The sequence below is a fragment of the Drosophila mojavensis genome, unplaced genomic scaffold (assembly GCF_018153725.1).
Source record: "Drosophila mojavensis isolate 15081-1352.22 unplaced genomic scaffold, ASM1815372v1 contig_49, whole genome shotgun sequence".
Lineage (NCBI taxonomy): Eukaryota > Metazoa > Arthropoda > Insecta > Diptera > Drosophilidae > Drosophila > Drosophila mojavensis.
In genome coordinates, this window is record NW_025318872.1 from 3,653,782 (window position 1) to 3,674,838 (window position 21,057).

The 21,057-nt window shown below is 36.3% G+C and overlaps 1 protein-coding gene and 1 long non-coding RNA gene across 8 annotated transcripts in view; one reads left to right on the forward strand and one right to left on the reverse strand.

Moving 5' to 3' along the window:
• Positions 1-21,057, reverse strand: part of LOC6578044 (tyrosine-protein phosphatase Lar) — a 168,536-nt gene that overhangs the window by 134,042 nt on the left and 13,437 nt on the right. For all 7 annotated transcript variants that reach the window (XM_015165963.3, XM_015165968.3, XM_015165965.3 and 4 more), the window contains one exon: positions 8,489-8,585. The gene's annotated coding sequence lies outside the window, so the exon portion shown is untranslated. The remainder of the gene's footprint in view (positions 1-8,488; positions 8,586-21,057) is intronic.
• Positions 224-8,827, forward strand: LOC26528504. Its single transcript, XR_001449480.3, has 3 exons — positions 224-915; positions 3,039-3,103; positions 8,683-8,827. It is a non-coding gene; the product is annotated as an uncharacterized LOC26528504 (long non-coding RNA).

Sequence of the window (21,057 nt, forward strand, 5' to 3'; positions counted from 1 at the left end):
TTGAGCTGTCTGAACAGTAGAGCACAGAGCTAAAAATCACTCAAAGCAGGGCCCTAGCAGTCTCTTTGAGCAGGCTGAAGCTAAACTAGAAGTCAAACTCAACACAGCACGAAGCAGCGAAAGCTCTTTGCCCAAACCCTCGGCTCATCGTTCGTGTCGTGAGGCTTCGTTCGTGGGTGAATTTTACGAAGCTGGCCAATTCGCATCGCTTGTGAAGCGCTGCCGCTTCAGTCTTTAGTGGAGCGGCGTGCAGTGTGCTAAGGTCGGCAGGTGCAAAAGCGAAAGGCAGCGCTCGCTGCTGCGGCTGCTGCTGTTGCTGCGAGCTAATTTGTGTTGCCTACATTTTGGCGCGCGCGTTTAAGCTGAGTTTATGTGAAATGTGACAAACGCAGAGACAGAGTCGCAATACAAAGAAAGACAGTTACAAAGCCAAAGCGAACGCTATTTACGGTTCGAAGTTCTTGTTGTTGTCGTTGTTGTTGTTAGTGTGTGTGTGCTGCCTCAGGAGACATTTAACATAATAAAAACGAACGTGTGCGGCATTCGTTGCTGTTTTTGCCAAGTTTTTGTAGCTGTCTGTGTTGGTTTTGTTTAATGCTAATAACACACAGATACAGCACAAGCACACACACACACACAGTTAGCAGAAACAATATTGCAAATGTGTGCGGCAAAGCAGTTGGCAAAAGTGTCGTAAATCGTTTAGACGGCAAACGTGGCAAGCGCCCAGAACACGGACACAGGACACAGGCACACACACAGCCAGGACGATATGTAAACGACAATTCCATCGTGGGAAAAACATTTTGTATATATTTATATACACACACACATATATATATATATATATATATATAGATGAATGTATATATGGATGCTGCCTGCTGATAGCGACTGCTCCTTTCCTTAGTTCATGTGAGTATAAATACACACATTCACCTACACACCCACGCACATACACACTCACAATCAACAAACGAATGAACTTCATAACGGCACTTTCGCTTTTCTTCCTTTTTTTGGCGCGCGCATTTTTATGAGGTTTTAACGTAAATTCGAATGTTTGAATTAGGCGGCGGGTCCTTTGCTCCTTGCCACAGTTGGAGGCGTGATAAATTTTTATGTGTGTGTGCACACACACCCACACACTCAGGCATCGTTAGGGCCAATTAAAGTGCGAGTGCTGCAATCGAAACTGATTAATTTGAGCGCAGTTTTTGTTTTTGCTGTTTGATTTATAGCAAATGAAATTTGGCCAGCAAATGATTTGTTCCCTTGATTTATCTGCTCACATCAAAGTGGAAAAACAGTTGGTGAAAATTATGAAAATAACAGAGTGACAGTGTAAGAATAGAGAATGAACCGCTTAAAAATATAATACAACATCCTTAAAAAATTATTGAGTTTTGGTTGTAAAAAATCTCATATACCAGTTGACTTCGCGTAAAACTATTTATAAATGGGCAAAATGAATCCAATGAAATTAATTAAAATAGATTCGATACAGTAAACTGTATATTTCTATGACGTGTTTTGTGAATCGCAAACGACAAAAATTATTTCCAATTTTATTTGTTAATTTTTATTTGTTAAGAACAAACTAATAAACAAGATATCAAATAAATGCGCTTTTCCTGTATAGTTCTATTTGTATACCTGATGAAAGTCAAATCTTATGAATATACACTTATTTTTGCACGCTACTGTATATATATCTACATATGTATATTCTGCAAAAACATTCCAATCAGCTTGAAAGCAACATTTATATTTACACAGTTGGAATCGTACGGGCATTTCCCATAGATTAATTTATTTTGTTTATACAATGTTTAGACTTTTATTATCCAACTAAAAACATTTTTTTTATGTGTAAAATGAAAGTTTGAAAATTTTCTATATATTTACTTATTTTGTGCATACAGTTTGTAGACTTGTATTCTTCTATTGTTAAAACAAAATTTAAAAATATATATTTTTTTTTTTCAGCGAAGTGAAAGTTAATAGTACTTCGATCCAACGAAAGATTGAGCTAGGTGTTGTAGGCAAATTTTATTACAACTATTATTAAAAAAAAAAAAAAAAAAAAAACATGTTTGATATCGTCTGAGTCTCAATATGAAGCACTTTTTATAATTTTACATTTTGTTTTATAATTAGTTCTTCAAATAGAGCCAAACATTTGTACAACTCTATTCTAACCCTCTATTTAATTTATTATATTATTATAAATATATAAATATAAGAGCTTCAATTAAATAGTTTAATTACAATAGCTTCTATTTTATCTGGCAAATTTTCCATTTCCATCATAATTTACCTCTATGAAGGCATAGAGAAAACCTTGAATGTCACACCAAATGTATCTCATTGTGTAATTCTCATACACATACAAACAATCGCATATACATATATGCTCTTCTCAATACAAGTCCCATCAGTGGCCATTATCCCATGTCGCTTTTGATGACAATTCATATATCAACAGAGTATTTAAGCCTAAATGACGCATGCAAATACAACTTTCCATTCGATTTGTATTCGATAAACACATGTCTCGACATACATACTTATATACAACTATATTTATGCGTGTGTATGTAAATATGATTTGGCAAATTGGATGCGTTCAGGTTTTCAGGCATATTTTTGGCCCGATTTAAAAGCCAAAAATGCAAATGTCAAATATTTTCACATTCAATGCGCAAAACGAAAAGCCGAAAATGGAAAATTAACAAAAACAAAAGTTGACACAAATGCAGCCCGGTAAAATATTTGCAGCAAATTGTTGAATATTTTTCTTTTGTGACCAAAACACAAAAATTAGGATTATGATAATATGTTTATATAAGCATACAAAAGCATACATATATATTGAAAAACAAGCACAATTGCACAAATTGTAAGTTGGGGAAAAAAACACATTTTTAGTCAAGAGGACAAATTGATAAAGGAAAATTCTTGTCCAATCACAAATTTCAATGAAAACTGAGCATTTCGTAATTATTTTCTCTATTCTGTTTGTTTTTTCTTTATAGGAAAATACTTCAAAATGCATCGAGACTGAAAATTCACAGGAAAATCCAATTGCAAATAGCAAATGGTAAGTTTTGTCTTTCCTTTTTTATTATTCCAGAAAAACTTTGTACGCATTTCGTGTTCAATGTAGTAAACAGAACATTTATATTATGTAATACGTTGTGTTTTCTTTTAATTATCATTTAATTCATTATGTGAATATATATGCTTTATTATTTTACAGCATTTTATTTATAAAAAGAAAATGATTTTAATTGGAGCTTGCAGGATTACTTAAAAAAGAAAAACGAAGAAAGTTCAATTTTGAAGCCATATTTTTATTACGATGGTTTGACAGAGTTTTTATCCCAATATTGTTTGTAATCCAAAACTATGATTATTTTTAAATTTATAAATGTATATATTCAAATTATTTACGATTACGTAACATAGTTTTCTTAAGAGACAAAACAAAAAAAAAAAAAAAAAAAAAAACTATTTTGTTTTTCATATGAACTTGTGAGTTTTCTTTCAAAATTATGCCTGATTCTTCAAGAGAAGAAAAAAAACTACTGCAAATTATTACAAAAATTTGCAATGAAAAATAAATAAATATAATATATATTTTTGCGTACATAAATTAAATATATAATATATTTTCAACTATATTTTAGTGCACATTTATCATTGCTTATTTTATTTATATTTTTTAACTTTTGCACTTATATATTCATATCTAGGGTATATTACTTTCCTCATATCCCACACAATTTTAAATTATTTATCAATTGTACTTCTCTCATTGCATATTCAATTAAGACGTATTAAAATTCTTTGAGTTGGAAAATCCAAATGAAATGCAAATATATATATTATTCAATTTCTAAAAGGAATCATCCGCAAACTTATATCCTAACCTCATCTATGTATTACGATTTAAGATTCATAAAGCTAAAGGCACCTTTTCAAGTAATGTAAAAAACGGATCTAACAGGTCCAAAATAGGGGGGAGGTCGTAAAGCCCGTTCCCATAATGTCTGCATTTTTATGTGCTTAATCCGTTTTGACTACACTCCCATTCGCCCTGTACATATACATATACAGCGGAACAATCTGTCACTTTGTGACCATAATGAAAACTTTCGCACATGAGTACAAAAATATAAATAAATTTGCCGAGTTGAATCGTAAAAATTCGTAAACTGCGTAGCCAACGCTAAGCGCAACAAGCAAATGCACTCAGAAAAAAATAGGAGGGTGGAGAAAGAAAGAGAGGGGTATACTCCGTAAAGGCAAACAAATCTATAAAGGAAAAATAAAGACAACAACAAAACGTGTCAAGCGATAAGCAGGAGCTGCCCCAAAATGTGTCCCGTGCAGCGTGCAGCGTGCAGCTGCAACTTTACGAGCCAAAAGACGGTCTGAATAGGTGGGATGGGCGAGAAGCTGCCCCCACTTTTTGCGCAGTGTCATAAAAGCTGGGGGCTCACGTCGCCTGGGCCATTTGATGTTGCATACTTTTGCGCGTCTGTTAGTATTAATTTGCTGAGGTAACGGTTACCTGCCCGCATGCTCGAAAACATGGGTGTGGCAGCAGCAGTCGAGGGTGACAGAGGGGCGCTGGCGGTGGCACAGTTCAAGGAGCTTCAGCTCCTGCTGCTCATTATGCATGCTTGTCCGCACGTATCTGCTTTGAGCAACACACAGAATGCGAGAGGGGGTGAGAGAGAGGGCGTGGGGAAAGGGGCAGCAGCAGGAGCAAGAACTTGGCAAGTTTTAGCAATTTCATTTTCAATTGACTGGCGACCAGGACACGCAGCCAGTGTTGGCTAACCAACAGCAATTGAGCGTATGAAATGCCGCAAAAGCAGAAGCCCACACAAAAGTTTAGCAACACACACACACACACGCATGCACACACAAGCACGCACACAAAGACACTAGAATCCTTTGCTTTCAATTCGTTTCCTTTCTATTGCAGCTACTTATTTTATTTGTGTGTGTGGGTGTGTGTGGGTGTGTGTGTGTGTATTTGCTTAGCTTAGCTATTGGGTTATACCCAACATTTTACAACATATTAAGAGTTAGGGCTGTGCCAGCGGGCTGCACTCAAAGAAAATAACAAGCTGATTGGGGCCACACTAAGTAGACATATATTCGTTGTTGGGCAATCAAATTTACTGAAAAGTTTTCAAAGCAAAGAGATGAAAGGCAAGAGTTTAATATATACACTTTTTAAATGCATTTTCTACTGTTCCTTTTAAGGACCTTACCTCGAAGGAATCGTAGAAAAAGTATAAAAGTCAAGGACTTGTATATTTAAAAGGAAGGCATTTTATGAAAGTAATCGACTGAAAAAGATTTATTAACAAACAATGATAGTTCTATAACTAATAATAATGCTAATATTGCCCTATTTCTTTATTTATTTTCTTTTTATACTCATTCACGAAAGTATATTAGTATATTGGTTTTGTGCAATGTCCGTCTTTCTGTCTGTCCGTATGAACGCAGTTTCTTTCGGCGTTATATCTCCGATTTAGAGTGTTAAAATTTTAAAATCCGCCCACTAGATCCGCGTCGACCACCCAAGATCACAAGTTATGGCGGATATATATACGCCCATTGGGGGCGTGGCAAATCTCCAAGAGTTTTACAGCTAGAACGCTGAAATTTTATATTTATGTCTTATATGTCTACGCCCATTAGGGGCGTGGCAAATGGGACTTGAAGATATAGTGATGTTTTAAATTCTGCTATATTTTTGACACTCGATGCTAGAGGCCTCAAATTTTGTATATATACTCGAGCTGATCACGCAAGACCAAAAAGCCTCGACGGATATATGTGCGCCCTCAGGGGGCGTGGCAAACCGCAAAAGTTTATATCTCCTAATGTATAATAGCTAGAAGCTTCAAATTTGGATAGTTGAGTTACTAGTAACCTCCTCTATCGATGACCCAAAAATAATTTTTACGCATCTTTAGGGCGTGGCATATCGAAAAATACCCTGTAATTTTTTTATTTTTTAAGCGTAAGCATTCAAATTTTGCAGTTAGGGTGTCGTTAGCTCTACTACTACTAGGGGCGTGGCAAATCGGGAAAAACTGAATTTTCTACAGAAGCGAAACTTAGCAACTAAATTGCTTATGGGATGTGAATGAGTATTTCGCAGTCGGTAACGCCCGACTGCAACGTTCTTACTTGTTTTTTTTTATAGAGCCATTCAAATTTAGTAACCTAATACAATTGATGAATATTAATTAACCAAACTTCATTAAACATTAAAACAATACAACAATAGAATACTAAAACCATATAACACTAAAACAATTACAATTAAATATTTCTTTGATTAGGAGAAAAAAATGTTACCAGTTTTTGTAATTTTAAATATCGATTAAGTAATCAACCATCATGAAAGTTATTTAGACTGAGATTTAGATGAGCAATAATGTGCGAAATTTTTAGATAATCCATTTATCTAAGTGTCCAGAGCTCAAAGCTCTAAAAATTGTAGAGAATTTTATGCAGTTTCTTTTCGAATTGAGGCCAAACTAGTCTGGTATATACCAAAAGCAAAAGCTGCCAAGTATTACATCATAGAATACAGTTATTTAGATTTTATCACAGAGTTCGCTTAGATTTTCTCTCAGTGTCGGTATCTATTGCAAAGTTTTCTAGCAAAATTACGCAGCACAGACACGCACAATTCATTTGCAAATAGAACAGTTTAATTTGTTGCCTTTTGTGCCAGCTGATATCCTTGATATCCTCCTCCACACATGTCCGGGCGCCGAACAAAAGTTGCAACAGAATAGGCTAAAGGTGGCGCTCGAGGGAGGAGGGTGACAATAGAGAAATTGGTGGGGGCAATGGGGCAGCTGCTTAAAGCCCGCATTCTACACACAGCCACACACAAAAGATTACTTTATGACCAGAGATAGAGTTAGAAAGGGAGAGGGAGAGGGAGATAGAGTGAGAGTGAGAGAAAAAGAAGTTAGCATTATGGTTGGCAAATGTAGGCGCTGCCCATAAAACAGAAGCTGTTCAATAAAGCGCTGCCCAGCAATTGAATGCCCCTCTCCGCTCTCACACTCTCAATCTCTCTCTCTCGCTCTCACTCTATTTGACCATCCCACATCCATCCTAGCATCGACTCCCGATGAACTGTATTTGCACTGAATTCGTGGGAAAAGAGCCTAGGCACTCGGTAAAATCCAACTCGATTTTGCATTGGCACGTAGCTCTGCTTTGCTTTGTGCCTTCCTCTTGCCTAATGGCCAAATTATACGTTCAGCTGGCAGCGATTTGATGGCCTTCAGTTATGTGGCCAAAGATCTGGCACCACTTGACAAATGAGACCACAGCCCAACCTCAAAAGGCTCAACCAGACATGCGATATGCAAAATCTGCCTCCTGCTACTGCTGCTCCTGCTCCTGCTGCTTCTCATTGACCAACAACAGCAACCATAACTGCGTAGCGTTTTGATTTATCGCACGAGTGGAATAGGAATGGAGAGCATTGAGGCACATCAGAGAAAATTGCAATTAGTGGGAAAGTGGAAAGTATTTGTAGTGGAGCTAAAGCAACTGAAGATGCTGGTCAAAAGAATAAAGAATAATCTTTATGATTTTAGTTCAGATTTGTAGGATTCATATGGATAGTTGAAGTGAAACTTTCTATATAGAAACAGGAATTAAAGATTTATATACCATACTTAAAGACTTGTATATCTATCATACGTACAGACCAATATTAGATTCAACTTGAATTTTTTGATCTTGCAATAAAAACTATAATAAATTAAATTATATTTTACAGATCTTGAATATATGTACTTATCTATATGCCTTAAGTATATTCCTTAGTTTTATTCTTTGTACAAGATAGAGCATGTATTCACTGATCTCTTTTAGAGTAAATTTTTTTCATCAGTTATCAAATCTAATAATAAAGATTAAGTATAACAAACCTTTAGCCATGAGTACTTAATATAGTATAGCAGAGAAGAGTTTTTAATTCATAAAAGACAATTTGACAATGGCATTAACCAATAATAATAATCTCCATTCAGTCACAAAGAAGTAATCTGACGCAGCCAACTAACCTTTGGAGCTACCAGATTGTTGAAAAAATTCTAGGAGAATTAAAAGCGCTCTAGAGATAGTTTACTATTGCTCATAGAAAGGTTTAAGAAAATATCAGCGAAATATTTAGTCATATTTTATCATAATATTTCTTTATGTACCTGAAATTATATTTGTTTTGTGATTCATAGAAACGATATGTTTATCATATCGCATAATTATTATTTTATTTATAACTAACTTTTTATTTTTATATTTTGACTTGTTCATCTATAAATACTGCATATCTTTATATATATATATATTGTTTGAATTTTAACAATAAAACGAGTTCGTTAAGTATTTAGTCAAACCGTATAAGAAATCGCACGCTACTCACGTTATTAAATATCGCCATAATTTTCGACCTTTGTTGTTCTCGTTGCTCGCATCTAAACTCTAAGGCAGCTGAAGCGTTTCGATCAGCACATTTGTAGCTATAAGAAAGAGATAAAAAGATAAGAATATTTGATTAGTCTAAAGTCTTGGCAAATAAACTCGTGGCTAACAATAAATTTTGTTTATATTCCTCAGCGTTCGACGTGGCTCACACTGGCGGAATGGGAAATCTCTTTGGGAGAGGCCTCTTCAGCATAATTTTATTTATTTCTTTTTGGAAAATGTATGAAAATGTTTTATGTGGCACAACAATAAATATAAAAATATTGCAATAAATAAACCAATTTTCCATCAGTCAATAAAAACAAAATTTAAGAGACTTTCTTATGGGTGGGCCGATTGCAGGACCGGGCGCTCGTAGGCGTGGCAGGTGAGCCCTGGGAGCTGCTGCAGCCGCATTTATGTGGGCACAAAATGATTGTTATTATACCTTCATATTATTATTATTATTATTGTTATCAAAGCCAATGTCAAGCCCCAACGGAGTCGAAACATGAAACATGGAAAAAAAAACCACAACAACAACACAACGGGAGAACTCTGCCAAAAGTCAGCAGCCAAAAGAGGAAACGGCGACAGCCAAGAAACGTGCCAAGCATAAGGACAAGCGCTCCACAGGACATACGCCGACTGAGGAGCGAGTGTGCTTATGTGTGTCTGTGTATGTGGACGTGTGTGTGTGTGTGTGCGCAAAAATTTATGTTTTGTTTGTTTATTTGTTTATATGCTGCAGTGCTTTGTGAACTGTTTCCTACACAGCGCACACACAATCGCAGCGCAGTAGCTCATGCAAATTTATATACACCTGCCCGGATGCCATCATAAATATTCGCCAAAAATATCTCATTTCAGCGCCTTTTGTCTACCTGGAGCCGTTGGCTGCGCTCGCTTGTCACGTGTCGACATCATTACCGCACGTAGCGCCGTTATTTATACAAAATGTATATCGTTTATAGCGACAAAACTCACCCACACCTGGCTATGACTGTCGCCCCTAACCCCCGAAGCACCAACCCACACAAATACATGGCCGAAAAAATGATGGCTAAGCATAGAATTATTTTTCATATACGACTTATTAGATACTCTATACCACGAATGGACTTAAATCAAAGATTATTGAACATACTGAAAAAAATATATATATTTAATAATTTTTAACATATGAAGAATCGAAATCTAAACAAGAAACATATAAACGAATCTCAATTATGTCTTTGCTAAATATTTTTAGCATATTTTTATTTATCACAAATCAAATCATGAGCTAACTCATCCATCATTAATAACCAAAATATAGATGAAATTAACATTTCTGCTCATTCAAAATATTTATTTACAACTTTGTTTACGTGCCATGACGGACAGTGTATTTGCTTTGAATAAAATAATATTTACAAAACATTTTAAATGGTTTGCAAATTACATAAATTGTTGTTGCACATCTAAGTTAAATGAAATTTAATCTAGTTTTACATAATAATATTTGCACAAATTGCAAAACAGCTTCTTTTGTAAATCCAATCCCTTTAGCTGGGAAGTGGACTTTTTGACCTTTATCAGTCAGTCAATCCGTCAATTGTTATAGCTCCACTTACTTAGACTTATCATATTCGAATATTTGGCCAAAACTGTAAGACCCATAGGCAAGTGTATAAAAGTTGAGAAGAAAAGAAATTTAAATCATTTGGCAGTTTATTTTAAGTTTTTTTTTTTTTTTTTTTTTTTTTGTTCCTTTTATTTATTTTTTTGTTGGGGAGGTCTGAAGCAATTTTGCTAATTGTTCAATTCATGCAGAGAGCTGCGGCAGCTGCTGCTGTCGCTTGTCTTTATTGTTGTTGTTGTTGTTGTTGTCGCTTTGCCGGCTTGTCGGTTTGCCGGTTTGTCGCTTTAGCAGCTCCTTTGGGGCATGCAATTTACGACACATGTGCACGGCCGGGCCGAGAACATGGCCAAAATGTAGAGGCAGCTCAGCTCAGTGGAGCAGCAGCTCAGAGTGTTACAGTTAATTTGTTGACAGCTTAGTTGCCCAACACTGACTGAGCGGCATGAAACGAAACGGCACGCCCAACTCCAAGCTGCACTCCTTGGGGGCTACAAGATGTCCACATACAGCAAATGTGACCAGCGCAAAGGCCGAGACAGCGCGCAATTGTAATTAGAGAGTATGGTAAATAGTTTCGGATGGGGTGGGCGGACGTATGTAATGGACGTATAGAGAAATACAGGGGACGTGTGCACACACAGTTCTTGCGGAAATTATATGGTATTTAATGAAAATAGAGATAGGCAGAGGGCAGTTCCATGTGCACATTCAAATGCAGCTTATTTTGTTTTAAATGGCAAAAGCTCACAACGATTTCGAGAAATGAGGATAAAGGAGGTAGAGCAAGTGGGAGGATGCAAAATACAGAAGTGAGCTGAAAGTGGCTAGGAAATAGTTAAAGAGGCACATCAAGTATATACATTTTTTATACCCTGAACCCATTGAAAATGGGAAATCAGGGTATAATGGTTTTGTTAAAAGTATGTAACAGGCAGAAGGAGGCGTGGCAGACCCCACAAAGTATATATATTCTTGATCAGGGCGACGAGCTGAGTCGATTTGGCCCTGTCCGTCTGTCTGTCCGTCCGTCGATCTCAGAAGATATAAGAGCTAGAGACTTAAAATTTTTTTCCTAGGTCCGTGTATATCACGCGCATATCAAGTTTTTCTTTATATATCGATAATTACTGCCGATATTTTATTATCAATTAAAAACCTTATCGAAAGCTAGTTATTTAATTATATCTCCTACACCTTTAGAGCTAGAGCTTCCAAATTTTTAATGTAGACTTATATGTATTTTATATAATTTCGATTTTTGTTGTATTTTACCCCCCACCCCTATATCCACCCCCTCACCCTCACCTTTGTATAAGGCATATTTCAAGTACTAGAGACGTGTGCTTTGGAATGTACATTTTTACCATATGATTACGCTCTAAAAGTTTCATTAAGATTGTACGTCTAGAAATTAAATTATTCAACAAATAAATTCTTATAATGTGGCCCACACTGCAGCGCAGCCCAAGCGCAGTCGCTGCTTACTGCGCAGTTAGCAGAGCCCGTTCTAATGCGTGTGTATGTATGTGTCCCGAAAAGAAGTGCAGAGTGATTAGAATATCAGATTAGAGGGTTCAGGGTATCTCCTAGTCGAGCAGTCTCGACTAGAGTCTTCTTACTTGTTTTCCTTCATGTTGTTCCCTAATGTTAGCATAGCTCGAACAATTTACCAGGGCGAGCTCTGTAAACAAAATCTACATTTTTCCAAGAACTTGGCGATTTCATAATTTTTCAATGCAAATCATTTTAGATGTGAAAAAAAAAAAAGTTTTTTATTTATTTTGTTGTTTAAGGTTAAGAACCAAAACATCTTTGTAATTTTTAATAAAAACATGAACGCCGTACAACATTTGCTGATTTTAATATCAAATTTTTAAATTTACATAAAATATTATATACTTTGGATCCAATTGAAATAAAAGACACGACAAAAAGCATTGACAGAGTTATGGGAGCTCTGGGAAACTAGAATGTTTCCAGTGCATTCGTTTTTAAAGCATTTCCTAATAAGCACACTCTCTTGTTCATCTTAACTAAATTACATTTCATGCTTCAATTCTTGTGCATTTAATTCTCTATCACCATCGCTCTATCAATTCCTTAGATCCTAACAAGCACCTTCATTATTATGATAGCCGCTTTTCTCTCTCTACTTGTCACTTCACTCCAATTTTACACGTTGTCCTGCCAACTCATCCATGGATGCCCTTAGGCCTTCTACATACACACACGCACACATCAGTAGGGATGGAAGCAACCACATTTTTTTAAAGTTGGATTTGATTATCAATTGTCCAGCAGAGAAGAAACTTAAAACTCATCGCTAGTCAAAAGAGGGCAGAACGAAACACCCACACACATATAGACATATATATATATATATATTATTGATATTTCCCCCAATTCGTTTCGTTATAAATACAATTTGGATTTCAATTTCCAATTGCTGCTGCTTCTGCAGCAAAGATGTCAAATTTCAACGAGGACGACAACGTCGACAACTAATTGGGTTTCAGGGCTCGTCAAAGATAGCAAAAGGCAAAAAAATAAAAACGATTGTATGGAACAATATTTTGCGAGCAGGTAGAGAAATGTGTAAAAGAAAAAGATTAAATTTCCTTGTTACCGACTTACGGCTGAGCACAAAATGAGAAAAAACGACAAAAGTGAAAATAAATATTGAATTATATATATACAATACATATTTAATATGTATATATATATAGAGATATGAAAAATGTGTGCACACACACGTGTGGAGCTTGAGTTGACAAAAAAAAAAAAAAAAAAATTGTATTTACTTATCAAAGGGTTTTCCTTTTCTTCGACGCGAACTCATTTGAAATGCAGCTGACAATTTGCGTTCGGCAGCTAAAAAACATACATTTTTCATAAAAGCCGCTCAAAATGACGTATTGGAAAAAAGCAGACAAACACACAGGCATCAGCTTTATGCCTTTCTATGCGCTTCACAGCGCGCTGACTTTATTCCATTAAGCCTGAGGGGAGTGTTCTAGAATTGTGCTTCTCATTAACACAACTCACTTTTCTTTCCAATTTGTGTTTTTGAATAATATCAATAATAATTTTTGGGATTAGTTTTACATATCCGGATGGTTTGATCAAATATGAATTTGAAAAAGTTCCAGAATCTATGTGTAGAGCTTATTAAAAGTAGTTGGCATACTCCTAAAAAAATACTCTTCTCTTTTTTATAAAATTGTATTGAAATTTACTAAAAATCCTCGAATATTTATTATTATCTTAAATTATTTTCTATAGCTTAAATTAATTTTTATTTATATTGAACTAAAAAATTTAATTATATTATTATATATTATATTAGAATATAAAACGTATTAGTTTATTTTATAAATATTATTGCAATATATATTTAACATATAACAGAAGTATTTATTAGGCTCCGTATTTAATGCTCTCTCAAGCGATTTTTTCGTTCTTTGTCACCCCAACTAAAAAGATCTGAAACTTTGTCGAATTCGCAACGGATTTGTATGCTGGAACAGTCGTGTACTGTATTTAATTCTCTTACTTTCTGCGCTTCGCTCAGCTTATTGTCAGCGCAAATATTTGTTTGTTTGTCTTTTGACGTAAGACTCAGCCACCCAACCACATCACAGAGATATATGGCCCCGCAGATACACAGTGGGAGCGGCCCGACCAACCGCTAGGCTGCTCAGCAGGAAGCAGGAAGCATGAAGGCGGTCAGGTGGGCGGGGCGGGGCTTATTTCGTTTAACGGGAATGCTGCGTTGGGACCAGGCGCTGGCAATATTTTGCATGTTTGCATACAAAATATCATATTTGCTGAGATTGTTTCATTAAAAAAAAGCGTAGAAAACGGAAGCTGGTGCAGATGGTACAGGTGGTGCTGCCTAGAGCTAAGCAGCAATTACCTTTAGGCATGCCAGTACGTGTTAAGCTTTAGCGCCTACACTCCCACACACACGCACACCACATGCGTGGACCATAAAATGGTCATATTACCAAAAAAAGAAAAAAAACAAAAAGTACAACAAAAATAGAGAGAAATAGAGAGGAAGAAACGCAGAGAAAATTGGTTTTTCCACGCACCATGCCAACAAAAATAATATAATATCTGCGAACAGGCGGAGCGAGCCGAGCCAAAACCACTTGAGTACCAACCGAGGGAAAACTAGTTGTGCATGCCAAACAGGTGGACGGCTGTCAAAGCCATAAAATGTACTCGCAGCGCTAGTACAACGCATGTATTGAAAATACATAAAGCCTAAAAGCATCCAAAAGAGTTTTTCGGCTTCAAATGAAATCCCCAGATCTCCGGCGGCCCAAACAGAAACCATAAAAAAAAAACTTGCTGGCAAAATTTTTGCAATACATAAACTTTCTTCGCATCGGCGTATATATGAAATAAGCTGCATCATTCGATAAGTTTTTGCATATTTCTTCTGATCTATAAAGTTAAAGTTGGACCGCAAGGCAAGAACACATACTGCATTTACTTTGAAGATATATCAGAGATATTGACTTAAGTAAAATAATATTTACATCAAATATATATCAAAAGATTATTTTCAACATGATTTTTGAAGACTTTTAGTAAGATGCCGAAGCTGAAATTCCTAAAATACTTAAGATTGAAATCCTATTTTAAAATGTTTTGGATATTTCAGCTTTATTAGCAATATTCTCTATTTTATAATAGACAAAGAAATAATTATCTGTCAAGTAAGTAATTCCCACACAACTTTACCCTAATTGAATTTAAAGAAATTGTAAATTCTTTGTAGCGCTGTTAAATCTTTGAATTCCACTCTAAAATTGGCCAAAATCACTCATCGGCATTCATTTTGTATATACTCTGGTATTTTCACGATTTACCTTCAGTTGAATGAAAAGCTTTTGCTTTCAACTTTTTACCTTTTGACACGAAACATGAAATAACGCTAGAACATCACAAATAGAGATTTAAAGCATTCTGTCTGCCCTTTCTCTTTCTGTCTATCGCATCATCTCTTTTGCGACCCCCACTGCCCATAAAAATGGAATAAACATTAACTTTCCATTTCAGTCAAGCTGTCAGCAGCCCAAATGTCCAAAAGCAACCCCCTTCTTACCCATTCCCTCTTCTCCATTCACTATTCATGTGCTATGCCTGCACTTTGTTGCCTTTTCTCTCTTTCCGGCTCGAGCACACACACACACACCTGCTATCGGGCACAGCAACACACACATACCTACGCCACAGAGTTACTCAATTATTTCGTTGACATTAAGCACATAAAGATACAAATAGATGACACCCAGCTACAGCAACAACAATAACAATAACAACAGCTACAACAACACAAAAAAGGGACCACAACGAGTTCTTATAATGGTCAGCCCCTCCTCCCGCCTCCTGCCGCCCACCTCCTGTCCTGTGCCGTGGGCCAGACAGCGATTTGTCTGCATCTACCTTTTTTGCCTAGGCCAAAAGGACGCCCGTCTTTATCGCAGATTAAGTGCGACATCGTCATCTAACGTCCATGTCCTTCCATGGCTCTCCTCGCCAGGACCTTCCCTATGGCATGCGCTAGTTATAGCAAGTATTGTGCTGAAATGTGCTTACAGCACATTAATTTCTTGCACCTGGCATTAAGATAATTGCCGGCCTTTGTTTAGAGATACAAGATACAAGATAATCGACTGAGCCCAAACAAAAAAATGAATTAACTAAAAGGGAATGAAAGCGGAAATCGAAGCGAAACGAAAAGAAAGACGCGTGCTGCTCCTTAACAGATCTACGGAATACATCTTAAAGCAATGGTAGAGATTTATATTGAAATGAATTCAAAAGTATATTAGTAAAAGTCTTATAAAGCAAGACATTTTGTTGTTCAATTACTCTATTATTTATTTTATGCAATTTGAGAATTATTTTTGATTTCAAAAATATCTAAAAAATTTCTCTACAGTCTGCAAAGCTACTTCGAAATATTTGCATTAATTCAAATATACATCATGTATAAATAGCTAATTTTATACCAAATTATACTTCTTAGAAATTCCCTAATTTTCATCAGAAATTGTGTCCTTTGAAGAAGGGACTTTACTCCTGCAGAACGCTTTAACCAAGTCATTTTGCCACACTTAATCACATTTTAATTCCAGATTAAACCACTTCCAGGTAATATAAATCAAAATACAAAAAATTAAACACACCGTCAACAACATAAGTGCATTGCGTACCAAATTGATGGTAGAGAAAGAGAGAGAGAGAAAAAAAAGCAAATTTCAGAAATTAAATCAACTTTTAATGGAATTGCGGAAGGCGGGTTGGGCCTGAATATGGGGTAGGCGAGTAGGGGTTACGCATTCACTTTGAACTCTGCACGACTCATAAAAATCAACCACATACATACACACACACACGGAAGCCAAAGGCAATTGCGTGTAATTTAATAACAAAATAATAGGAAGCAATGACTAAAAAATAGAGGAGTGGGCTGTGGCAGAGGCAGGGGCGGGGGCAGAGGTAGAGGCGGCAAAAGCGCAACAAGGTAGAAAAACAAAAAGGCAAGAGACAGGCAACTCTCAGTGTGTGTAGTCATAAAATGTAATCATAAATTATATGCTCGGCCATTTGGCATTTCTCTGTGTGAGTGTGGATGGGTGTGTGTGTGTGCGTGATAAGTGTGTGTTAGCAAGTGCCTCGCTGAAGCAAAGTGCGTTACGGCCTGCTGGTGGGCGTGTCTGCGTTGTCAACGCTGGCAATTTCGTAATCTTTCTTCTTTCTTCTTTTTGTTTTTTTTTTTTTTTTTTTTTTTTTTTTTTTTTTTTTTTTTCTTTCTGCACTCGGTTTGTGTTTTGAAAAATACTCGACGCCTAAAAGCCGCTTAGTAATTGCTTATGAAATATGCAAAGGTCTACGCCTTGGACCAAGCAGCCCCTCCGCCTCTATCCTCCCCCTTCAGTCGCTTACTCAGTGGCTCTCTGAGCCCAAAGCACGCACCCTTTTTAGCCGGAAATCTTCATTGGCTTTTGCGGTTGGGCTGCACAGTGGGCCTAGCCTAGCATGACATTGGCACTTAGCGGCTACATTAATGCCAGCGCCAAATGGCCCTACCGCCCACACTCCCCCTCCCCCTCTTGCTCAGCTCACAAACTGAGCGTGTAACGACAAATAAACTAATACAAGCGAAGCATACTTTTCAGCTGCGTATGAAGATGTAACGTTATGTCTGCTTCAGTCTTCCTCTCCCTCTCTCTATCTCTCCGCTCATACCTAACTGTTACATGAATATTTAATGCTGACATGTACGAAGTAGACTAAACATATATATACAAATGTATATATATATATATATATATATATATATATATATATATATATATATATATGTGAAGAGAGACAAGCACATGTCTCTCCACATACATACGTATATGCGTAATAGTCGCCAGTTCCGAAAACATCTGCGTTAAACAAATGACAAGAAAAATTGCATATGCTATGTGAAGTTTCTTAGATAATTTGTTGCCTGGCAGAGATGAGAGGCAGTTGGGGGTGGTAACTGGGGAAACTGCGCAACAGTTTATCCCAATTCTCTCTCTCTCTCTATCTTTTTTTTCTCTGCATATGTTTTATTTTATTGTATTTTCGGGAAACAAGAATTGTTTTTCTCTTATAGGAATATAATTGTGTTTCATTCCCTGGAGTATGCTGCAGTAATGTATTTTGTTTTTTGTGAAATCGAATTGCATGTGAAATCGAAATCGAAATTGAAATTGTGAATTTATAATTAAAACCAATTGCCCAAAATAAAATACGACATATTAAGCCACAATAAAACGAAAAACAAATACATGTAAATTATTTACATATTTAACAACTGCATTCCTCTACAAAACGAATAGGACAAATATCAAATGAATTCTTCATGAAGATTTATCGAAAGCGAAATGCAAATAATTTCATCAATTCGCATTTCAAATTGATTTGGCGGATATTTCAAGTGAATTTATAAAAATAACTGTGGTTTCTGCGAGTAGAACAAAAGTAGATTACAACTTAAGTTTTACTAATTGAAAAGCTTAATAAAGTATATAATCTACAAAAACAAATGTTGTTGAAGAGAATTACATAAGTCTCTTTAGATTTCGTATGCAATGAGTTCAATTAAAAATCAATTCCAAGGATTCTTTAATAACCAACTTCATAGTCGTCAGTCAATAAGCCGTTGTAGCAACAATTTCGTAATACATATCAAATGTGAACAGACGTCAGCTGTAATCCCTTGACACTCTATTATGAGCCGCATACGCCCCCGCCCTTAAAACTGCAAAACCTTAATGCTCAAATCATTTAAACGTGCAACCCCCAAAGAACCCCCAGCCAACAGCCAACAGATAACTCAGCGGGAAACAAGCGGCCCTCATCATCTATATCGCTGCGAAAACAACAAAACAATTTAACGCTTTAATGATAATGATGTATGAACAACTAAAGACAGCAAACAAATGTTGTTGTTGTTGTTGTTGCTATTGCTGTTGCTGCCGTTATTGTTGTAGAAGGGGGCTGGGCATGGGGCTCGGGTTGTTTGGCAGGCCCATCAACAATGGCCAACGCTTAACAAGCTAATGTGCTTTTAATGGTCCCCATGTCCAGCTGATTATATCATATGGCTGAAAGAACGATGCGGTCGCGGGTAAGCTTACGAAACGGGGGCAGGGGGTCTAAGGCAGGGCCCAAGTAAAATACACAAATAATTAAAATTAATTATCTTGCAATTAGTTTACGATTTACTCATTAGACGCAACGCGCGCGCAGGCCCGCAAAAGTATGCAATGTACAGACACACACACACACAAACACACGCATGCACATACACATGTGACCCAAAACTCAAACCCAATTACGATCAAGCTAATTAACGCAATGATGAAGTTAGGAGTCGGCCGTGTATATGACAATATAATTATGATATTATTGCGTCTAACATTTCAATTGAGTTGTTTGCTTGATTTATGTGCAATTGCACAAAGCAAATACACACACCCACACACACTCACACACCTCTATATATGCATGTCTCTGCACAGAAGGGGCAATTTGTCATTTATTACACATACGCCGTGTGGACTTTGACATTTAAACAGCGTGTAGTTTAGGAAGCTGGCGTACATTTTATTGGCACTTAACACACCCAACATATTTCGAGTTAGAGCCTCTCCCTCCACCCCAATTGCCTACCGTTGCCTAGGCTATTATTAATATAAGTAATTTCCTAATAATATACTTACATTTATTTATATTTACCTGTGTATAATTTGTTTTTATTTATATTTCTATGAAGTAGCTTCAAAATCATATTCATTTATGTTTTATTAGTCGCCAATTGCAAGTCCGGGACGTGGAATTTTTTTAAACGCCGTCGGTTATTATGCAATGGTTATGTAGCCTATTTATATGACAAGAGGAAACGTGAGAGATTTATGAATTTCAACATTTCTTATGTACCAAGAAACATCTGCATTAAGTTCACTGGAACTCATACCATTCCCCTATCTAAACTTAATCCCCAAAATTAGCTTATCGTTGGCATTATAACAGATCGCAAATAAAACAAGTAAGAAGACTCTAGTCGAGACTGCTCGACTAGGAGATACCCTGAACCCTCTAATTTGATATTCTAATCACTGTGCACTTCTTTTCGGCACACATACATACACACGCACGTATTAGAACGCGCTCTGCTAACTGTACAATAAGCAGCGACTGCGCTTGGGCTGCGCTGCAGTGTGGGCAACATTATAAGAATTTATTTGTTGAATAATTTAATTTCTAGACGTAATTTCTAGGGTGAGGGGGTGGATATAGGGGTGGGGGGTAAATTACAACAAAAATCGAAATTATATAAAATACATATAAGTCTACATTTAAAATTTGCAAGCTCTATCTCTAAAGGTGTAGGAGATATAATTAAATAACTAGCTTTCGATAAGGTTTTTAATCGATAATAAAATATCGGGAGTAGTTATCGATATATAGAGAAAAACTTGATATGCGCGTGATATACACGGTCTCAAGTCTCTAGCTCTTATATCTTCTGAGATCGACGCGTTCATACATACGGACGGACGGACGGACGGACGGACGGACGGACAGACGGACAGGGCCAAATCGACTTAGCTCGTCGCCCTGAGGTCTGCCACGCCTCCTTCTGCCTGTTACATACTTTTAACAAAACCATTATACCCTGATTTCCCATTTTCAATGGGTTCAGGGTATAATAAAATAATAGTTCTTTATTAGTTCTTTCCATTACTATGAACATTTTTTCTATGTATATTATATCTTTTCTATTTACTGTACTTTAATTTATATTTTTTATGAACAGGCTTAAACACCAATTACATTCTTATAATATTAATTGTTGAAGTTACTATATACCTTTTCTCAAAATACGTATATCTATTTAAACTCTATTCCATTATTTTCATCCTCAAAAAAATTGTTTGAAAAATTAGATACAACCGTTCCCCTAGTAACCTTCGCAGCTTCGTCTTGTGTCCCGTTTCTGTGAGAATGTTGCCAGGCAAAGTACTTAGCTGACTGCTTATTATTAAAAGCCAGCTTAAGTGGCAGAGTCAAGCTAATTGAATTAACTTTTCAACCCCGTTGCGTGGTGCGTGAAAAGGCTAAAATAATATATAGCAAGAAAAAACAAGGAGAGCATAAGCAACAACACCAACAACAGTGTTTAGCAAAATGCCAAACAAGTTGCGCCAATGTTAATAAAGTGCCGACAACTCAAAAAGATTTACTATATATATATATTTTTTTTTTACCCAGACTTTAAGCATATAAAACCTTAAAAAGATAAACAACAGCAAAGTTGGAGAAAAACTGATGAAAGTTTCGGC